This window comes from Coregonus clupeaformis, chromosome 17 (assembly GCF_020615455.1).
Source record: "Coregonus clupeaformis isolate EN_2021a chromosome 17, ASM2061545v1, whole genome shotgun sequence".
In the NCBI taxonomy this organism is placed as follows: domain Eukaryota; kingdom Metazoa; phylum Chordata; class Actinopteri; order Salmoniformes; family Salmonidae; genus Coregonus; species Coregonus clupeaformis.
Window position 1 is genome coordinate 9,144,644 of NC_059208.1, and position 19,230 is coordinate 9,163,873.

General features: G+C 47.4%; 1 protein-coding gene across 4 annotated transcripts in view; it reads right to left on the bottom strand.

Annotated features, from left to right (window-relative positions):
- LOC121586557 (thyroid hormone receptor beta) overlaps positions 1-19,230 on the bottom strand; it is a 151,405-nt gene that overhangs the window by 45,936 nt on the left and 86,239 nt on the right. The window lies entirely within an intron of this gene.

Sequence of the window (19,230 nt, forward strand, 5' to 3'; positions counted from 1 at the left end):
AGTCATAGCAGATCATATTCTAATTTTTGGTGATTTTAATATTCACATGGAGAAGTCCACAGACCCACTCCAAAAGTCTTTCGGAGCCATTATCGACTCAGTGGGTTTTGTCCAACATGTCTCTGGACCTACTCACTGCCACAGTCATACTCTGGACCTAGTTTTGTCCCATGGAATAAATGTTGTAGATCTTAATGTTTTTCCACAAAATCCTGGACTATCGGACCACCATTTTATTACATTTGCAATCGCAACAAATAATCTGCTCAGACCCCAACCAAGGAGCATCAAAAGTCGTGCTATAAATTCTCAAACAACACAAAAATTCATTGATGCCCTTCCAGACTCCTTCTGCCTACCCAAGGACGTCAGAGGACAAAAATCAGTTAACCACTTAACTGAGGAACTCAATTTAACCTTGCGCAATACCCTAGATGCAGTTGCACCCCTAAAAACGAAAAACATTTGTCATAAGAAACTAGCTCCCTGGTATACAGAAAATACCCGAGCTTTGAAGCAAGCTTCCAGGAAATTGGAACGGAAATGGCGCCACACCAAACTGGAAGTCTTCCGACTAGCTTGGAAAGACAGTACCGTGCAGTACCGAAGAGCCCTCACTGCTGCTCGATCATCCTACTTTTCCAACTTAATTGAGGAAAATAAGAACAATCCAAAATTTCTTTTTGATACTGTTGCAAAGCTAACTAAAAAGCAGCATTCCCCAAGAGAGGATGGCTTTCACTTCAGCAGTGATAAATTCATGAACTTCTTTGAGGAAAAGATCATGACCATTAGAAAGCAAATTACGGACTCCTCTTTGAATCTGCGTATTCCTCCAGGGCTTAGCTGTCCTGGATCTGCACAGCTCTGCGAGGGCCTGGGATCGGGAGAGACACTTAAGTGTTTTAGTACTATATCTCTTGACACAATGATGAAAATAATCATGGCCTCTAAACCTTCAAGCTGCATACTGGATCCTATTCCTACTAAACTGCTGAAGGAGCTGCTTCCTGTGCTTGGCCCTCCTATGTTGAACATAATAAACAGCTCTCTATCCACCGGATGTGTACCAAACTCACTAAAAGTGGCAGTGATAAAGCCTCTCTTGAAAAAGCCAAACCTTGACCCGGAAAATATAAAAAACTATCGGCCTATATCGAATCTTCCATTCCTCTCAAAAATTTTAGAAAAAGCTGTTGCGCAGCAACTCACTGCCTTTCTGAAGACAAACAATGTATACGAAATGCTTCAGTCTGGTTTTAGACCCCATCATAGCACTGAGACTGCACTTGTGAAGGTGGTAAATGACCTTTTAATGGCGTCAGACCGAGGCTCTGCATCTGTCCTCGTGCTACTAGACCTTAGTGCTGCCTTTGACACCATCGATCACCACATTCTTTTGGAGAGACTGGAAACCCAAATTGGTCTACACGGACAAGTTCTGGCCTGGTTTAGATCCTACCTGTCGGAAAGATATCAGTTTGTCTCTGTGAATGGTCTGTCCTCCGACAAATCAACTGTACATTTCGGTGTTCCTCAAGGTTCCGTTTAGGACCACTATTGTTTTCACTATATATTTTACCTCTTGGGGATGTTATTCGAAAACATAATGTTAACTTTCACTGCTATGCGGATGACACACAGCTGTACATTTCAATGAAACATGGTGAAGCCCCCAAAATTGCCCTCGCTAGAAGCCTGTGTTTCAGACATAAGGAAGTGGATGGCTGAAAACTTTTTACTTTTAAACTCGGACAAAACAGAGATGCTTGTTCTAGGTCCCAAGAAACAAAGAGATCTTCTGTTAAATCTGACAATTCATCTAGATGGTTGTAAAGTCGTCTCAAATAAAACTGTGAAGGACCTCGGTGTTACTCTTGACCCTGATCTCTCTTTTGACGAACATATCAAGACTGTTTCAAGGACAGCTTTTTTCCATCTACGTAACATTGCAAAAATCAGAAATGTTCTGTCCAAAAATGATGCAGAAAAATTAATCCATGCATTTGTTACTTCTAGGTTAGACTACTGCAATGCTCTATTTTCCGGCTACCCGGATAAAGCACTAAATAAACTTCAGTTAGTGCTAAATACGGCTGCTAGAATCCTGACTAGAACCAAGAAATTTGATCATATTACTCCAGTGCTAGCTTCCCTACACTGGCTTCCTGTTAAGGCAAGGGCTGATTTCAAGGTTTTACTGTTAACCTATAAAGCATTACATGGGCTTGCTCCTACCTATCTTTCCGAGTTGGTCCTGCCGTACATACCAATACGTACGCTACGGTCACAAGACGCAGGCCTCCTAATTGTCCCTAGAATTTCTAAGCAAACAGCGGGAGGCAGGGCTTTCTCCTATAGATCTCCATTTTTATGGAACAGTCTGCCTACCCATGTGAGAGACGCAGACTCGGTCTCAACCTTTAAGTCTTTACTGAAGACTTATCTCTTCAGTAGGTCATATGATTGAGTGTAGTCTGGCCCAGGAGTGTGAAGGTGAACGGAAAGGCTGGAGCAACGAACAGCCCTTGCTGTCTCTGCCGGGCCGGTTCCCCTCTCCACTGGGGTTCTCTGCCTCTAACCCTGTTGCAGGGGCTGAGTCACTGGCTTGCTGGTGCTCTTTCATGCCGTCCCTGGGAGGGGTGCGTCACTTGAGTGGGTTGAGTTACTGACGTGATCTTCCTGTCTGGGTTGGCGCCCCCCTTGGTTTGTGCTGTGGTGGAGACCTCTGTGGGCTATACTCGGCCTTGTCTCAGGATTGTAAGTTGGTGGTTGGGGATATCCCTCTAGTGGTGCGGGGGCTGTGCTTTGGCGGAGTGGGTGGGGTTATATCCTTCCTGTTTGGCCCTGTCCGGGGTTTCTTCGGATGGGGCCACAGTGTCTCCGGACCGCTCCTGTCTCAGCCTCCAGTATTTATGCTGCAGTAGTTTATGTGTCGGGGGCTGGGGTTAGTTGGTTATACCTGGAGTACTTCTCCTGTCTTATCCAGTGTCCTGTGTGAATTTAAGTATGCTCTCTCTAATTCTCTCGTTCTCTCTTTCTCTCTGAGAACCTGAGCCCTAGGACCATACGTCAGGACTACCGGGCATGATGACACCTTGCTGTCCCCAGTCCGCCTGGCCTTGCTGCTATTCCAGTTTCAACTGTTCTGCCTGCGGCTACGAAACCCCTACCTGTCCCAGACCTGCTGTTTTCAACTCTTTAATGATCGGCTATGAAAAGCCAACTGAGAGACCTGAGCCCTAGGACCATACGTCGGGACTACCGGCCGTGGTGACTCCTTGCTGTCCCCAGTCCGCCTGGCCTTGCTGCTATTCCAGTTTCAACTGTTCTGCCTGCGGTTATGGAACCCCTACCTGTCCCAGACCTGCTGTTTTCAACTCTTAATGATCGGCTATGAAAAGCCAACTGAGATTTATTCCTGATTATTATTTGACCATGCTTGTCACTTATGAACATTTTTGAACATCTTGGCATGGTTCTGTTATAATCTCCACCCGGCACAGCCAGAAGAGGACTGGCCACCCCTCATAGCCTGGTTCCTCTCTAGGTTTCTTCCTAGGCTTTCGCCTTTCTAGGGAGTTTTTCCTAGCCACCGTGCTTCTACACCTGCATTACTAGCTGTTTGGGGTTTTAGGCTGGGTTTCTGTACAGCACTTCGAGATATTAGCTGATGTAAGAAGGGCTATATAAAATAAAATTGATTGAAAATTGATTGAAAAGCCACACCATACCGAACGTCGGTCTGTCCACGGAGCAGACTCTTGACATCGTTGAAAGCGGCACGGTCACAAGCAACGCTGGGGGCATAGTCTGGGAAGATAGAGATGGGTGCTCCGTTGCTGCGAAGTGGGCCAAATTCTCTGGCACGCCGAAGAACATCAATACAATCCTGATAGTAGTGTAGTTTAGCCACAATCACGCGAGGTTTTCCGCCAGGCTTTTTGCTTGAGAGCCTCGATGTGAGCGGTCTACAAGGACATCTTTATCCAATTTGAGTGCTTCCTTCAATAATTTTGAGACCGATGAAGTAGAACTTGAGCCCGGTCCTCAGCTACCCCCATGATCCTGATATTGGCTCTTCGCATATAACCTTGTACAGTGGGGAAAAAAAGTATTTAGTCAGCCACCAATTGTGCAAGTTCTCCCACTTAAAAAGATGAGAGAGGCCTGTAATTTTCATCATAGGTACACGTCAACTATGACAGACAAAATGAGAAAAAAAATTCCAAAAAATCACATTGTAGGATTTTTTATGAATTTATTTGCAAATTATGGTGGAAAATAAGTATTTGGTCAATAACAAAAGTTTCTCAATACTTTGTTATATACCCTTTGTTGGCAATGACACAGGTCAAACGTTTTCTGTAAGTCTTCACAAGGTTTTCACACACTGTTGCTGGTATTTTGGCCCATTCCTCCATGCAGATCTCCTCTAGAGCAGTGATGTTTTGGGGCTGTCGCTGGGCAACACGGACTTTCAACTCCCTCCAAAGATTTTCTATGGGGTTGAGATCTGGAGACTGGCTAGGCCACTCCAGGACCTTGAAATGCTTCTTACGAAGCCACTCCTTCGTTGCCCGGGCGGTGTGTTTGGGATCATTGTCATGCTGAAAGACCCAGCCACGTTTAATCTTTAATGCCCTTGCTGATGGAAGGAGGTTTTCACTCAAAATCTCACGATACATGGCCCCATTCATTCTTTCCTTTACACGGATCAGTCGTCCTGGTCCCTTTGCAGAAAAACAGCCCCAAAGCATGATGTTTCCACCCCCATGCTTCACAGTAGGTATGGTGTTCTTTGGATGCAACTCAGCATTCTTTGTCCTCCAAACACGACGAGTTGAGTTTTTACCAAAAAAGTTCTATTTTGGTTTCATCTGACCATATGACATTCTCCCAATCCTCTTCTGGATCATCCAAATGCACTCTAGCAAACTTCAGACGGGCCTGGACATGTACTGGCTTAAGCAGGGGGACACGTCTGGCACTGCAGGATTTGAGTCCCTGGCGGCGTAGTGTGTTACTGATGGTAGGCTTTGTTACTTTGGTCCCAGCTCTCTGCAGGTCATTCACTAGTTCCCCCAGTGTGGTTCTGGGATTTTTGCTCACCGTTCTTGTGATAATTTTGACCCCACAGGGTGAGATCTTGCGTGGAGCCCCAGATCGAGGGAGATTATCAGTGGTCTTGTATGTCTTCCATTTCCTAATAATTGCTCCCACAGTTGATTTCTTCAAACCAAGCTGGTTACCTATTGCAGATTCAGTCTTCCCAGCCTGGTGCATGTCTACAATTTTGTTTCTGGTGTCCTTTGACAGCTCTTTGGTCTTGGCCATAGTGGAGTTTGGAGTGTGACTGTTTGAGGTTGTGGACAGGTGTCTTTTATACTGATAACAAGTTCAAACAGGTGCCATTAATACAGGTAACGAGTGGAGGACAGAGGAGCCTCTTAAAGAAGAAGTTACAGGTCTGTGAGAGCCAGAAATCTTGCTTGTTTGTAGGTCACCAAATACTTATTTTCCACCATAATTTGCAAATAAATTCATTAAAAATCCTACAATGTGATTTTCTGGAGAAAAAAATTCTCAATTTGTCTGTCATAGTTGACGTGTACCTATGATGAAAATTACAGGCCTCTCTCATCTTTTTAAGTGGGAGAACTTGCACAATTGGTGGCTGACTAAATACTTTTTTCCCCCACTGTAAATGTATGCATTGTTCCTTAAGGCTAGCCACATCAGTTTTGAGCGTCTTAACCGTGGGTTGTAGCGTAATCATGTCGCCTGAGCATGTTGACAAGCCTTGATCCATGTCGGAGACATTTCTCTTAACTGTATCCAGTTCAGTACGAACCATTGCTGTATGCTTTGCGAGTTCATTCTTGACTGCTTGTAACTCCGACTTGATAAAATGTAAGTCCTCACTGAGCGCCTCCTTGTGTTCCGACTTGAGTATAGATGAAATGTCTGCTCTGAGGGCAGCAAGAATCTCGGCCTTCAAATCCTCTGTGTTCATTTTTTCGCTGAGCCGAGGGGAGGAACCGCTGCTCCCACTTCTTGAAGAACTCGAGCTCCTCGTCTTGGGCCTAGTGTTTTCTCTTTTGTCAGTGACTCCACTGAACTTAAACTTTTGCAGGTTATGTGCCATTTACATTTTAGTCATTTAGCAGACGCTCTTATCCAGAGCGACTTACAGTTAGTGAGTGCATTAATCTTTCATACTGGCCCCCCAGTGGGAATCGAACCCACAACCCTGGCGTTGCAAGCGCCATGCTCTACCAACTGAGCTACAGGAGGCCTACGCATTAAAACAAAAACAAAAGTTGAACAAAGTAAAGCACGTCCTTCAAAGGCTGTGTTTGATAGTTATTTTTGGGTCAAAGCGCAAAGAAAGTATTAAATAAATGCAATTTCAGCAGGAGCTCTGAAAAATGTGACCTACTCCATGGCTTGCTCACTAGCGCCCCTGAGGTCATGTTAGTCTATTGAGACACAACCACAGTTCCTTTCCTCCAGGGCCAACTTCCTACTTGGCTGGCTGGATCACATGCCACTTACTGGCATCCTCGAAACAGCACACCTTTGGATTAGGGGTGTGAACGTTGGGATCCTTAACGTTAAGAAAAATCCCTAACTGACAGTGCAGTTATCACAAAACATTATTTTTTGTGTTATAGACGATAACCTATAAAGGCCTGGGAAAGTTGTGTAATTAAAATAAAACCAGAGAGGAAGCGGCGAACTTTAGGCTACTTTGGTGAATTTGCAAGGCATTCAAGACAAGACATTGTGAGATGCAGATCATCAAAACATATGAGCATGTTTCTGCCTGCCCCTCCTTTCTCTTCCTTGCGCTGGCCTGCCTGCTTTGTCTCTTCGCTAATGATGCAAATATGTGTTCAGTCTTCGGTCTGTTGCGTATAGAATATCCTGGCCTATTCATGGCACCGATGTCGCCGGGATACAGAGGTACAGTATCTTCGGGACAGTCCTGCGAGCACGGGGTAGCCTACTCAGTGACCAAAATTGGGATATGCTTAATACCCCAGCCATCCTACAATCCAAACTAGATGCCCTCAACCTCACGCAAATTATCAACGAACCTACCAGGTACAACCCTAAATCCGTAAACATGGGTACCCTCATAGATATCATCCTGACTAACATACCCTCTAAATACACCTCAGCTGTCTTCAACCAGGATCTCAGCGATCACTGCCTTATTGCCTGCGTCCGTAACGGGTCCACGGTCAAACGACCACCCCTCATCACTGTCAAACGCTCCCTAAAACACTTTAGCGAGCAGGCCTTCCTAATTGACCTGGCCCAGGTATCCTGGATGGATATAGATCTCATTCCGTCAGTAGAGGATGCCTGGTTGTTCCTTAAAAGTAATTTCCTCTCAATCTTAAATAAACATGCCCCATTCAAAAAATACAGAACTAAGAACCGATATAGCCCCTGGTTCTCCTCAGACTTGACTGCCCTTGACCAGCACAAAAACATCCTGTGGCGTACAGCATTAGCATCAAATAGCCCCCGCGATATGCAACTTTTCAGGGAAGTTAGGAACCAATATACACAAGCAGTCAGGAAAGCAAAGGCTAACTTTTTCAAACAGAAATTTGCATCCTGTAGCACTAACTCCAAAATGTTTTGGGACACTGTAAAGTCCATGGAGAATAAGAGCACTTCCTCCCAGCTGCCCACTGCACTGAGGCTAGGAAACACTATCACCACCGATAAATCTACAATAATCGAGAATTTCAACAAGCATTTTGCTACAGCTGGCCATGCTTTCCATCTGGCTACCACTACCCCGGCCACCAACTCTGCACCCTCTGCTGCAACTTGCCCATGCCCCCCCGCTTCTCCTTCACACAAATTCAGACAGCTGATGTTTTGAAAGCACTGCAAAATCTGGACCCCTACAAATCAGCTGGGCTAGACAATCTGGACCCTTTCTTTCTAAAACTAGCCGCCGAAATTGTCGCAACCCCTATTACTAGTCTGTTCAACCTCTCTTTCATAACGTCTGAGATCCCCAGAGATTGGAAAGCTGCCGCGGTCATCCCCCTCTTCAAAGGGGGTGACACTCTAGATCCAAACTGCTACAGACCTATATCCATCCTGCCCTGCCTTTCGAAAGTATTTGAAAGCCAAGTTAACAAACAGATCACCGACCATTTCGAATACCACCGTACCTTCTCCGCTATGCAATCCGGTTTCCGAGCTGGTCATGGGTGCACTTCAGCCACGCTCAAGGTCCTAAACGATATTATAACCGCGATTGATAATAGACAGTACTGTGCAGACGTCTTCATCGACCTGGCCAAGGCTTTCGACTCTGTCAACCACCGCATTCTTATTGGCAGACTAAATAGCCTTGGTTTCTCAAATGACTGCCTCGCCTGGTTCACCAACTACTTCTCAGATAGAGTTCAGTGTGTCAAATCGGAGGGCCTGTTGTCTGGACCTATGGCAGTCTCTATGGGGGTGCCACAGGGTTCAATTCTTGGGCCGACACTTTTCTCCGTGTATATCAATGATGTCGCTCTTGCTGCTGGTGACTCTCAGATCCACCTCTACGCAGACGACACCATTTTGTATACATCTGGCCCTTCATTGGACACTGTGTTAACAAACCTCCAAACGAGCTTCAATGCCATACAACACTCCTTCAGTAGCCTCCAACTGCTCTTAAACACTAGTAAAACTAAATGCATGCTTTTCAATCGAACGCTGCTGTCACCCGCCCACCCGACTAGAATCACCACTCTCGACGGGTCTGACCTAGAGTATGTGGACAACTACAAATACCTAGGTGTCTGGTTAGACTGTAAACTCAACTTCCAGACTCACATAAAGAATCTCCAATCCAAAGTTAAATCTAGAATCGGCTTCCTATTTCGCAACAAAGCCTCCTTCACTCATGCTGCCAAACATGCCCTCGTAAAACTGACTATCCTACCGATCCTTGACTTCGGCGATGTCATTTACAAAATAGCCTCCAACACTCTACTCAGCAAATTGGATGTAGTCTATCACAGTGCCATCCGTTTTGTCTCCAAAGCCCCATACACTACCCACCACTGTGACCTGTACGCTCTTGTTGGCTGGTCCTCACTACATGTTCGTCGTCAAACCCACTGGCTCCAGGCCATCTATAAATCACTGCTAGGCAAATCCCCGCCTTATCTTAGCTCATTGGTCACCATAGCAGCACCCACCCGTAGTCTGCGCTCCAGCAGGTATATCTCACTGGTCATTCCCAAAGCCAACACCTCCTTTGGCCGCCATTCCTTCCAGTTCTCTGCTGCCAATGACTGGAACGAATTACAAAAATCTCTGAAGCTGGAGACTCTTATCTCCCTCAATAACTTTAAGCATCAGTTGTCAGAGCACCTTACCGATCACTGCACCTGTACACAGCCCATCTGAAATTAGCCCACCCAACTACCTCATCCCTATATTGTTATTTATTTTGCTCTTTTGCACCCCAGTATCTCTATTTGCACATAATCTCTTGCACATCTAGCATTCCAGTGTTAATACTATTGTAATTATTTTGCACTATAGCCTATTTATTGCCTTACCTCCATAACTTGCTACATTTGCACACACTGTATATATATTTTCTGTTGTATTTTTGACTTTATGTTTTTTACCCCATATGTAACTCTGTGTTGTTTTTATTGCACTGCTTTGCTTTATCTTGGCCAGGTCGCAGTTGTAAATGAGAACCTGTTCTCAACTGGCTTACCTGGTTAAATAAAGGTGAAATAAATAAAAATAAAAAATAAATACAACTCTTTTGTTTTTGCCTCATAATAGGAAATTACTGTAGGCTACCGGTAGCCTTTATCGATAACCCTTTTCAGACATAATGGAATGTGGCCCCTTGAAAGCGCCTCGGCTATGGCATGTTTCTTTGACTGTCTGTTAGGGTAAGCTACATCACAGATTTTTAAAACGCCAACATGAAACCTTCTCAGGAGATATAAACGGCCATTTTCTTTGTCTGTAAAGGAATAAGGCCACTGAAGCTGGACTAACGTCCATCACTAAGCGACCAGACCTGTCAATCAAATCATCTTGAGCTGCTGCACGCAGCCTGCTCAAGAAAAGTAAAGGTAATAATATTCCATTTATTTGACTTATTTATTAATTTAGAAATGTGTGCAGCAGGATAAACTCTCTGGAGATTGACTGAAGGTTTTGAAATGTTCTGGGTAGGCTACAAATATATCCATCTAGAAATAAACATTGCCCGTATCTCAGCAACCAAAGAATAGTGGAGAGAGAGAGAGAGAGAGAGAGAGAGAGAGAGAGAGAGAGACTCTCGGTCAAAAGACATGGTCCATCTAAAATGCATTACATTTGAGTGATTTGGCCGCAGCAGACACTCTTACATTTTTACATTTAGCAGACGCTCTTATCCAGATTGACTGCATACATTTTCATACTGGCCCCCCGTGGGAATCGAACCCACAACCCTGGCGTTGCAAATGCCATACTCTACCAGCTGAGCTACACAGGGCCAGAACAACTTACAAAATAAGTGCTGAATAACTGCCCACAAATGGTTCAAAAATGAAATCTTTGGCAAACCAAGTCATCTCTACAAATGAATACTTTCTGCATTTTTATGTACTACCTAAGACTCCTGCCCATCCCTGTTACCCATGCAGTAAAAGCTTTTGCCAATATGAAATGGGTCTGGGACTGAGGTGGAAACAATTAGCTGAATCTGTAACGATCCCGGCAGTCTGAGTCGGGTCCTGTCTGTGGACTAGTTTTTTCTGTTCGTGATCTCCAGTTTCCCGAGGGTTCTGGAACGCTCCGGGGAGCTCTCTTGATTTCCGCACCTGCATCCCATCAGCAATCTGCACACCTGGTCCTGATCATCACCCTTCTTAGGCTCTGGCCTAACATCCATTCCCTGCCGGATCGTTAGCCATAAACAGTATGTTTTGCCAGCGTACCAGCCTCAGAGTACTAGCGTTAGTTTTGTTGTTTTTGCACCTTGTTGACCTGCCTTGTACTTACCTCCGTTTGTTCTGTCTACAGTCATTCTCCCGGAACCTTCACCCAACCCCTGCCGTGCCATCAGTTCATCTGCTACTTCACCACCACCTACTCATCTCCGCCACCCGCTCCGTCTACTGGACTATTCTGCATCTGTTATCTGTAAATAAACACTCTCATTCGTTCAACTCACCTTGTCCTGGTCTGCTTCTGGGTTCGGTCTTAGAGAACCGTGACAGAACGATCCGGCCAGTATGAACCCAGCGGACCTGGACTCTGTTCGCCATGCCATTACCCATCAGGAGAAGATGTTGGGCCATCATAGCACAGTACTACAGGAGATCGCGTTGTCAGTTCGGAACCTTTCTACCGGTCTGACGGAGGTCCAGAACCAACGCAAGTTTCCGGTGGAGGATCCACTACCGGTTTCACCCATCTCACCTGCCGCTTCTGGAGCTGTGTCCTTCCGTGAGCCCAAGGTTCCGACGCCGGATAAATATGAGGGGGAGCTGGGAAGATGCCGTTCCTTCCTTATGCAGTGTGGATTAGTGTTCGATCTACAGCCCTACTCTTATGCCACAGACAAGGCTAGGATAGCCTTTGTGATTGAGTTGCTGCGTGGTCGAGCGCTGGAGTGGGCTTCAGCCGTTTGGGGAACGACAGGATCCCTGCATGGCTTCATACCAGGGGTTCACGGCCGAGATGAGGAAGCTCTTCGACCATTCCGTCCGAGGGAGGGACGCAGCTAGGCGCCTGTTTTCGCTTCGCCAAGGAACTCGCAGCGTGGTCGACTTCGTGATCGAGTTCAAGACGTTGGCTGTGGAGAGTGGGTGGAATGAGGAGTCTCTGCAAGCGGCCTTTTACCAGGGTCTGTCGGAGCAGCTCAAGGATGAGTTGATCTCCTATCCAGAGCCTAGTGACCTGGACAGCTTGGTAGCCTTGTCTATTCGGGTGGATAATCGAGTCCGTGAGCGAAGGAGGGAGAAGCAATGGGGTCCGTCCAATCGATCAGCTTCTCAGGTTCCAGTCGGGTCGGGATTGGACCAGAATACGTCGATCATCGTCCACCACACAGGATTAGTGGAGAGGTCCTGTCTCCCGATTCTGAACCAATGCAAGTAGGGCGGCACGGGTTAACCCAGGAGGAACGCCAACTCAGACGTAGGACTAACTGTTGCCTCTACTGTGGTGGTTCGGGACATTACCTCGCCACCTGTTCCCGGCGGTCGTCAAACTGCGCGGCTCGCTAAAGTTGGGAGGACTTTTAGCGAGCCAGTTTCGACCTCTCAATACCTCTGTCAGACCCCGTTTCCCGGCTACCCTTATGAACAGGAATCAGAGCTTAGCGATTAACGCTTTTATCGATTCAGGTGCCGATGGAAGCTTTCTAGATGCCGAGTTGGTGGAACAGCTGGGGCTTTCCAAGGAGCAATTGCCGGAAGCCATTGAAGCTACCACTCTGGACGGCAGTAGTCTGGCACGTATCACGATGAGGACTGAACCGGTTAAGATGCTGTTGTCGGGAATCATTCTGAGATGATTTCATTCTTCATTCTGCCGTCTTCCCATGTTCCTCTGGTCCTTGGATACCCCTGGCTGAAGGAACACAATCCCACGTTCGATTGGGTGACGGGCAAGGTAACGAGTTGGAGCCTTGATTGTCATGCTAACTGTCTCAAGACTGCCTGTCCCCATTCGGTTCCCAGTCAGGTGATTGAGGCTAAACCCCCAGATTTGTCCCTGGTTCCCGAGACATATCACGATTTGGGGAAGTTTTCAGTAAGCAGAAGGCTCTGTCACTCCCTCCCCACCGACCATATGATTGTGCCATCAACCTGTTCCCTGGAGCTGTCTACCCCAAGGGAAGGTTATACAGTATCTCCCGACCTGAACGTGAGGCTTTGGAGACCTACATCAAGGAGTCCCTAGCTGCTGGTCTCGTTCGTCCTCGTCATCACCCCTGGGGGCAGGATTCTTCTTTGTGGGTAAGAAGGATGGCTCTCTTCGACCGTGTATTGATTATCGGGGTTTGAATGACATCACGGTCAAGAACAAGTATCCCCTGCCCTTGATGAGTTCTGCCTTCGACTCCTTACAGGGTGCTACGGTGTTCACCAAGCTAGACCTACGCAATGCGTATCACATGGTCCGGATCAGAGAGGGGGACGAGTGGTTGACGGGTTTCAATACACCGATGGGTCACTTCGAGTATCAGGTGATGCCGTTTGGACTGACCAATGCTCCAGCGGTATTCCAGAGTATGGTGAACGACGTCCTGAGAGATATGATCGGTCTCTTTGTGTTTGTTTACCTGGATGACATTCTGATCTTCTCGAAGGAACCTTCCGACCACGTCCAGCATGTCCGGCAGGTTCTGCAGCGATTGTTGGAGAATCGCCTGTTCGTGAAGGCCGAGAAGTGCGAGTTTCACGCCCACACGACATCCTTTCTCGGGTACATCATCTCCAGGGGAGAGATTAGGATGGACCAGGAGAAGGTTAGAGCGGTTCTGGAATGGGCCCAGCCCGGTACGAGATTGCAGCTCCAGAGATTTTTGGGGTTTGCGAATTTCTACCGCAGATTCATCCGGGATTACAGCCGTGTGGCCGCTCCGTTAACTGCCTTGACTTCCAGTATCAGGACCTTCAAGTGGAATCCGGAGGCGGATCGAGCGTTTCTGGATTTGAAGAGGCGATTCACCAACGCACCGATTCTCTCTCAACCGGACACGGCCCGTCAGTTCATCGTTGAAGTGGACGCGTCTGATGTGGGAGTTGGCGCCATCCTGTCGCAGCGATGCTCCACGGACAGTAAACTCCATCCCTGCGCCTACTACTCTCGTCGCCTTTCGCCTGCGGAGAGGAATTACGATGTGGGTAACCGGGAGCTTCTCGCGGTGAAACTTGCCTTGGAGGAGTGGCGCCACTGGTTGGAGGGGGCGGAGCAACCGTTTATTGTCTGGACTGACCACAAGAATCTTGCTTACGTGCAATCGGCTAAACGTCTCAACTCCCCGTCAGGCCAGGTGGGCGTTGTTTTCGGACGATTCAAGTTTTCCCCTGACGTTCCGACCTGGATCTAAGAACGGCAAGGCGGACGCCTTGTCCCGGATGTTCTCCAAGACGGAGGAGAGTGGGTCCAAGACCGAGACAATTCTCCCCCGGAACTGCGTCGTGGGAGCAGTTATGTGGAAGATTGAGGAGGAGGTGCTGGCGGCCCTTCGGACTCAGCCCGGTCCCGGTAACGGTCCACCCGGTCGGTTGTTTGTGCCTGAGTCGGTTCGTCCTGCTGTCCTCAAATGGTCCCACGCCAGCAAGATGGCTTGTCACCCTGGCGTGGCTCGGACAATGGCGTTTCTTCGCAGACGCTTTTTGGTGGCCTGCCATGGCCGAGGATACTCGGGGTTTTGTTGCTGCCTGTCCAGTGTGTGCGCAGAATAAGAGTACCAATCGGCCCAGCTCTGGACTACTTCACCCCCTTCCTATTCCCCGCGACCATGGTCGCATCTGGCCCTGGACTTCGTCACTGGGTTGCCCGCTTCTGAGGGGAACACGGTCGTTCTGACTATCGTGGACAGATTCAGCAAGTTCGCCCACTTTGTGCCAATTGCCAAGCTTCCCTCTGCCTCGGAGACGTCCGAGATCCTGGTTAGGGGAGGTTTTCAGGGTCCACGGGTTGCCCAGTGATATCGTTTCCGACCGTGGCCCTCAGTTTACCTCTGCTGTCTGGAAGTCCTTCTGTTTGGCCATTGGAGCTACAGTCAGTCTCACATCTGGTTTTCACCCCCAATCCAATGGTCAGGCGGAGAGAGCCAACCAGAAGATGGAATCCACGCTACGCTGCCTGGTCTCTTCCAACCCCACCTCCTGGGTCTCTCAGTTGCCTTGGGTTGAGTATGCCCACAATACTCTCCCTACATCTGCCACTGGGATGTCTCCCTTCCAGTGCCTGTATGGCTACCAACCTCCCCTGTTCCCTTCTCAGGAGAAGGAGCTCTCAGTGCCTTCGGTTCAGGCCCATATTCGTCGTTGCCACCGGACCTGGCATCGGGCCAGAAAGGCACTCCTTAGAGTTTCGGACCGGTATCAGCTCCAGGCGAATCGTCGCCGGATTCCCGCTCCCACCTATACCATCGGAGATAGGGTCTGGTTGGCCACACGGGATCTTCCGTTACGGACTGAGTCTAGGAAGTTGTTACCGAAGTTCATTGGTCCGTTTGTGGTGGAGAAGGTGATCAATCCAGTGGCAGTTCGACTCAAACTACCGAGGACGCTCAGAGTCCATCCCACCTTTCATGTCTCCTGCCTCAAGCCTGTTTTCCTCAGTCCTCTGTTGCCTCCTCCGCCTCCTCCTCCTCCTCCTCGGATGATCGGAGGTGGTCCTGCCTACACGGTGCGACGCATCATGGATTCCAGACGGCGGGGCCGGGGTTTCCAGTATCTCGTGGACTGGGAGGGGTATGGTCCTGAAGAGAGGAGTTGGATTCCGCGGCGACAGATCCTAGATGCTGACCTCATCCGTGACTTCTACCGCCTCCATCCTGGCGCTCCGGGGAGTCCGCCCGGTGGCGTTCGTCGGAGGGGGGGTACTGTAACGATCCCGGCAGTCTGAGTCGGGTCCTGTCTGTGGACTAGTTTTTTCTGTTCGTGATCTCCAGTTTCCCGAGGGTTCTGGAACGCTCCGGGGAGCTCTCTTGATTTCCGCACCTGCATCCCATCAGCAATCTGCACACCTGGTCCTGATCATCACCCTTCTTAGGCTCTGGCCTAACATCCATTCCCTGCCGGATCGTTAGCCATAAACAGTATGTTTTGCCAGCGTACCAGCCTCAGAGTACTAGCGTTAGTTTTGTTGTTTTTGCACCTTGTTGACCTGCCTTGTACTTACCTCCGTTTGTTCTGTCTACAGTCATTCTCCCGGAACCTTCACCCAACCCCTGCCGTGCCATCAGTTCATCTGCTACTTCACCACCACCTACTCATCTCCGCCACCCGCTCCGTCTACTGGACTATTCTGCATCTGTTATCTGTAAATAAACACTCTCATTCGTTCAACTCACCTTGTCCTGGTCTGCTTCTGGGTTCGGTCTTAGAGAACCGTGACAGAATCAGATGAAATGGTGCCCTAGGTGGATGTTAGCTGCAGTAAATTCACATTTAGTGAGTCAAGACTTATTCTATTTCAAAGCACCAGCGAGAGAGAGAAAGAGTTGACTACAAAAAATGGCACCTTAAGTAGCTAGGCCTATAGTTGTCTTAGGTTTGTGGCGTCTGCCTTCGGAGTCATTATTTAGTAATTAGATCAAAATGTCATCATGCATCATGAAATTAATTAAATAAACATACCAACTGGTGGCTGTATTCTCAGAGCCATCATAACAGTCTGTTGTGCCCCTATCTAAGATGGCCCTTTGATAGCAGACTTCGAGCTTAGTCACACAAAACATTACACAATGAGCAGAAGTCTAGTTAATTTTCCAAGCTCGGATTTAATGGTGTTATTTAATATGGCCTCGATCATCATCATGGCAACGTAGACGTACTATAATAAAGGCACACACACACACGCCAAACACACACACACACACACACACACACACACGCCAAACACACACACACACACACACACACACACACACACACGCCAAACACACACACACACACACACACACACACACACACACGCCAAACACACACACACACACACACACACACACACACACACGCCAAACACACACACACACACACACACACACACACACACACACACGCCAAACACACACACGCCAAACACACACACACACACACACACACACACACACACACACACACACACACACACACTCGCCAAACACACACACACGCCAAACACACACACACACACACACACACGCCAAACACACACACACACACACACGCACAAAGGCCACTAGATGTTGTTTTCATTAAAAAGAATTTGGCTGATAAAAGAATCTGAGCCACTTTTTGTTTTTGAAGCCTGGACTGCACTTATCATATTACATTAAGATGAAGCTAAACCACTAGGGGAAAAACACTGTGTGTGTGTGTGCGCGCGTGTGTGCGTGTGTGCGTGCGTGCCTGTCACCAAAACACTACAATCACCTCATGCAGTGTAGAGAGAGAAACCCTGCTGTGTGTTCTGGAAGAGCACAACTTCAATGTTCCAGTTGTGGTTAACAGAATTACAGCAGAATGTCGATCTTCGAGATAGATTTCCCAAGAGATAGATACTAAGTGAATTAAATAGTAATAAAGTGGTAATTCTTGAGATCATTCATGTTTAATAATATGACCAACTCCTCCACATAACACATAAATAATTATGAAGATAATCAGGTTCTTGAAGTTGGAGACGCCCTTTCTAGACTCCCTAAACTAGGCCTGTGTCTGTAATGACCCTACGGACCCTGGTCAAAAGTAGTGCACTACAGGTGCCATTTGGAGTGCAACCCAGACCTAATGTTCTCTAGGTAGTAGCCCAGGTCTAATGTTCTCTAGGTAGTAGCCCAGGTCTAATGTTCTCTAGGTAGCAGCCCAGGTCTAATGTTCTCTAGGTAGTAGCCCAGGTCTAATGTTCTCTAGGTAGCAGCCCAGGTCTAATGTTCTCTAGGTAGTAGCCCAGGTCTAATGTTCTCTAGGTAGTAGCCCAGGTCTAATGTTCTCTAGGTAGTAGCCAGGCCTAATGTTCTCTAGGTAGTAGCCCAGGTCTAATGTTCTCTAGGTAGCAGCCCAGGTCTAATGTTCTCTAGGTAGCAGCCAGGCCTAATGTTCTCTAGGTAGCAGCCCAGGCCTAATGTTCTCTAGGTAGTAGCCCAGGTCTAATGTTCTCTAGGTAGCAGCCCAGGCCTAATGTTCTCTAGGTAGCAGCCAGGCCTAATGTTCTCTAGGTAGTAGCCCAGGTCTAATGTTCTCTAGGTAGCAGCCAGGCCTAATGTTCTCTAGGTAGCAGCCAGGCCTAATGTTCTCTAGGTAGCAGCCCAGGTCTAATGTTCTCTAGGTAGTAGCCCAGGTCTAATGTTCTCTAGGTAGCAGCCCAGGCCTAATGTTCTCTAGGTAGTAGCCCAGGTCTAATGTTCTCTAGGTAGCAGCCCAGGCCTAATGTTCTCTAGGTAGTAGCCAAGGTCAGAATAACGAAGTTGGCTGGGCAGGCCTCATCTTTCAGAGACTTAGGAGAACTGCCTGACCCAGCCACCCAGCCAGTGTATGTGTTTGTGTTAACCCAACACACCAGGGGGTGTATTCAACTCAGTGAGATGAACCGTTCAAACTTCAGAACGTACAGATAGAAATGTACGTAGAAATATAATGAATAGAGCTGGCATGGTACCTGTTCCCTATTCTACATTCATGTAGCTCAGTTGGTAGAGCATGGTACTTGCAACGGCAGGGTTGTGGGTTCGTTTCCCACGGGGGGCCAGTATGAAAGTGTATGCACTCACTAACTGTAAGTCGCTCTGGATAAGAGCGTCTGCTAAATGACTAAAATGTAAATGTAATGTAAAATGTATATCTGAGCGTTCTGTAATGTTTTCCCTGTTCCTGAACAGGCCCCATATGGTTCTTAGAAAGCATAGACCAGATACTGATTTAAACACATGCATGCATAGGCACACACACACACCAGAGGAGGCTGGTGGGAGGAGCTATAGGAGGACGGGTTCATTGTAATGGCTGGAATGGAATAAATGGAACGGTATCAAACACATGGGAACCACGTTTGACTCCATTCCATTTATTCTGTAATTGGGGGATCTGAATCTCGATTGGCTTACTCTTTCGTCTGATTGTCTTAAATCAGCATGTATTGATCTGAACTTAGTCCTACTGATTTCTGAGCCAAACTCGTTTCAATGTAAAGAATCCTGCTAAATCAACTCTGATTGATCTCATACTTACAAATAACCCTCATAAATACTCAACTAGTGGAGTATTTGCTATGGACCTCAGTGATCACTGTTCCATAGTCTGTGTCAGAAAGACAAAGTTGCCTAAAACTAAACCACGCCTTATCACTAACAGAAACTTTAAACACTTCCATGAGCAAGGGTTCTTACATGACCATTCCCATTCTAACTTGCCCTTGAATCATTCTCTGTATGTTTATTAATGTATCAGATAAACATGCTCATATGAAGAGATTAAGAAATAAAGATAGAGCCAACCCATGATTCATGCCTGAACT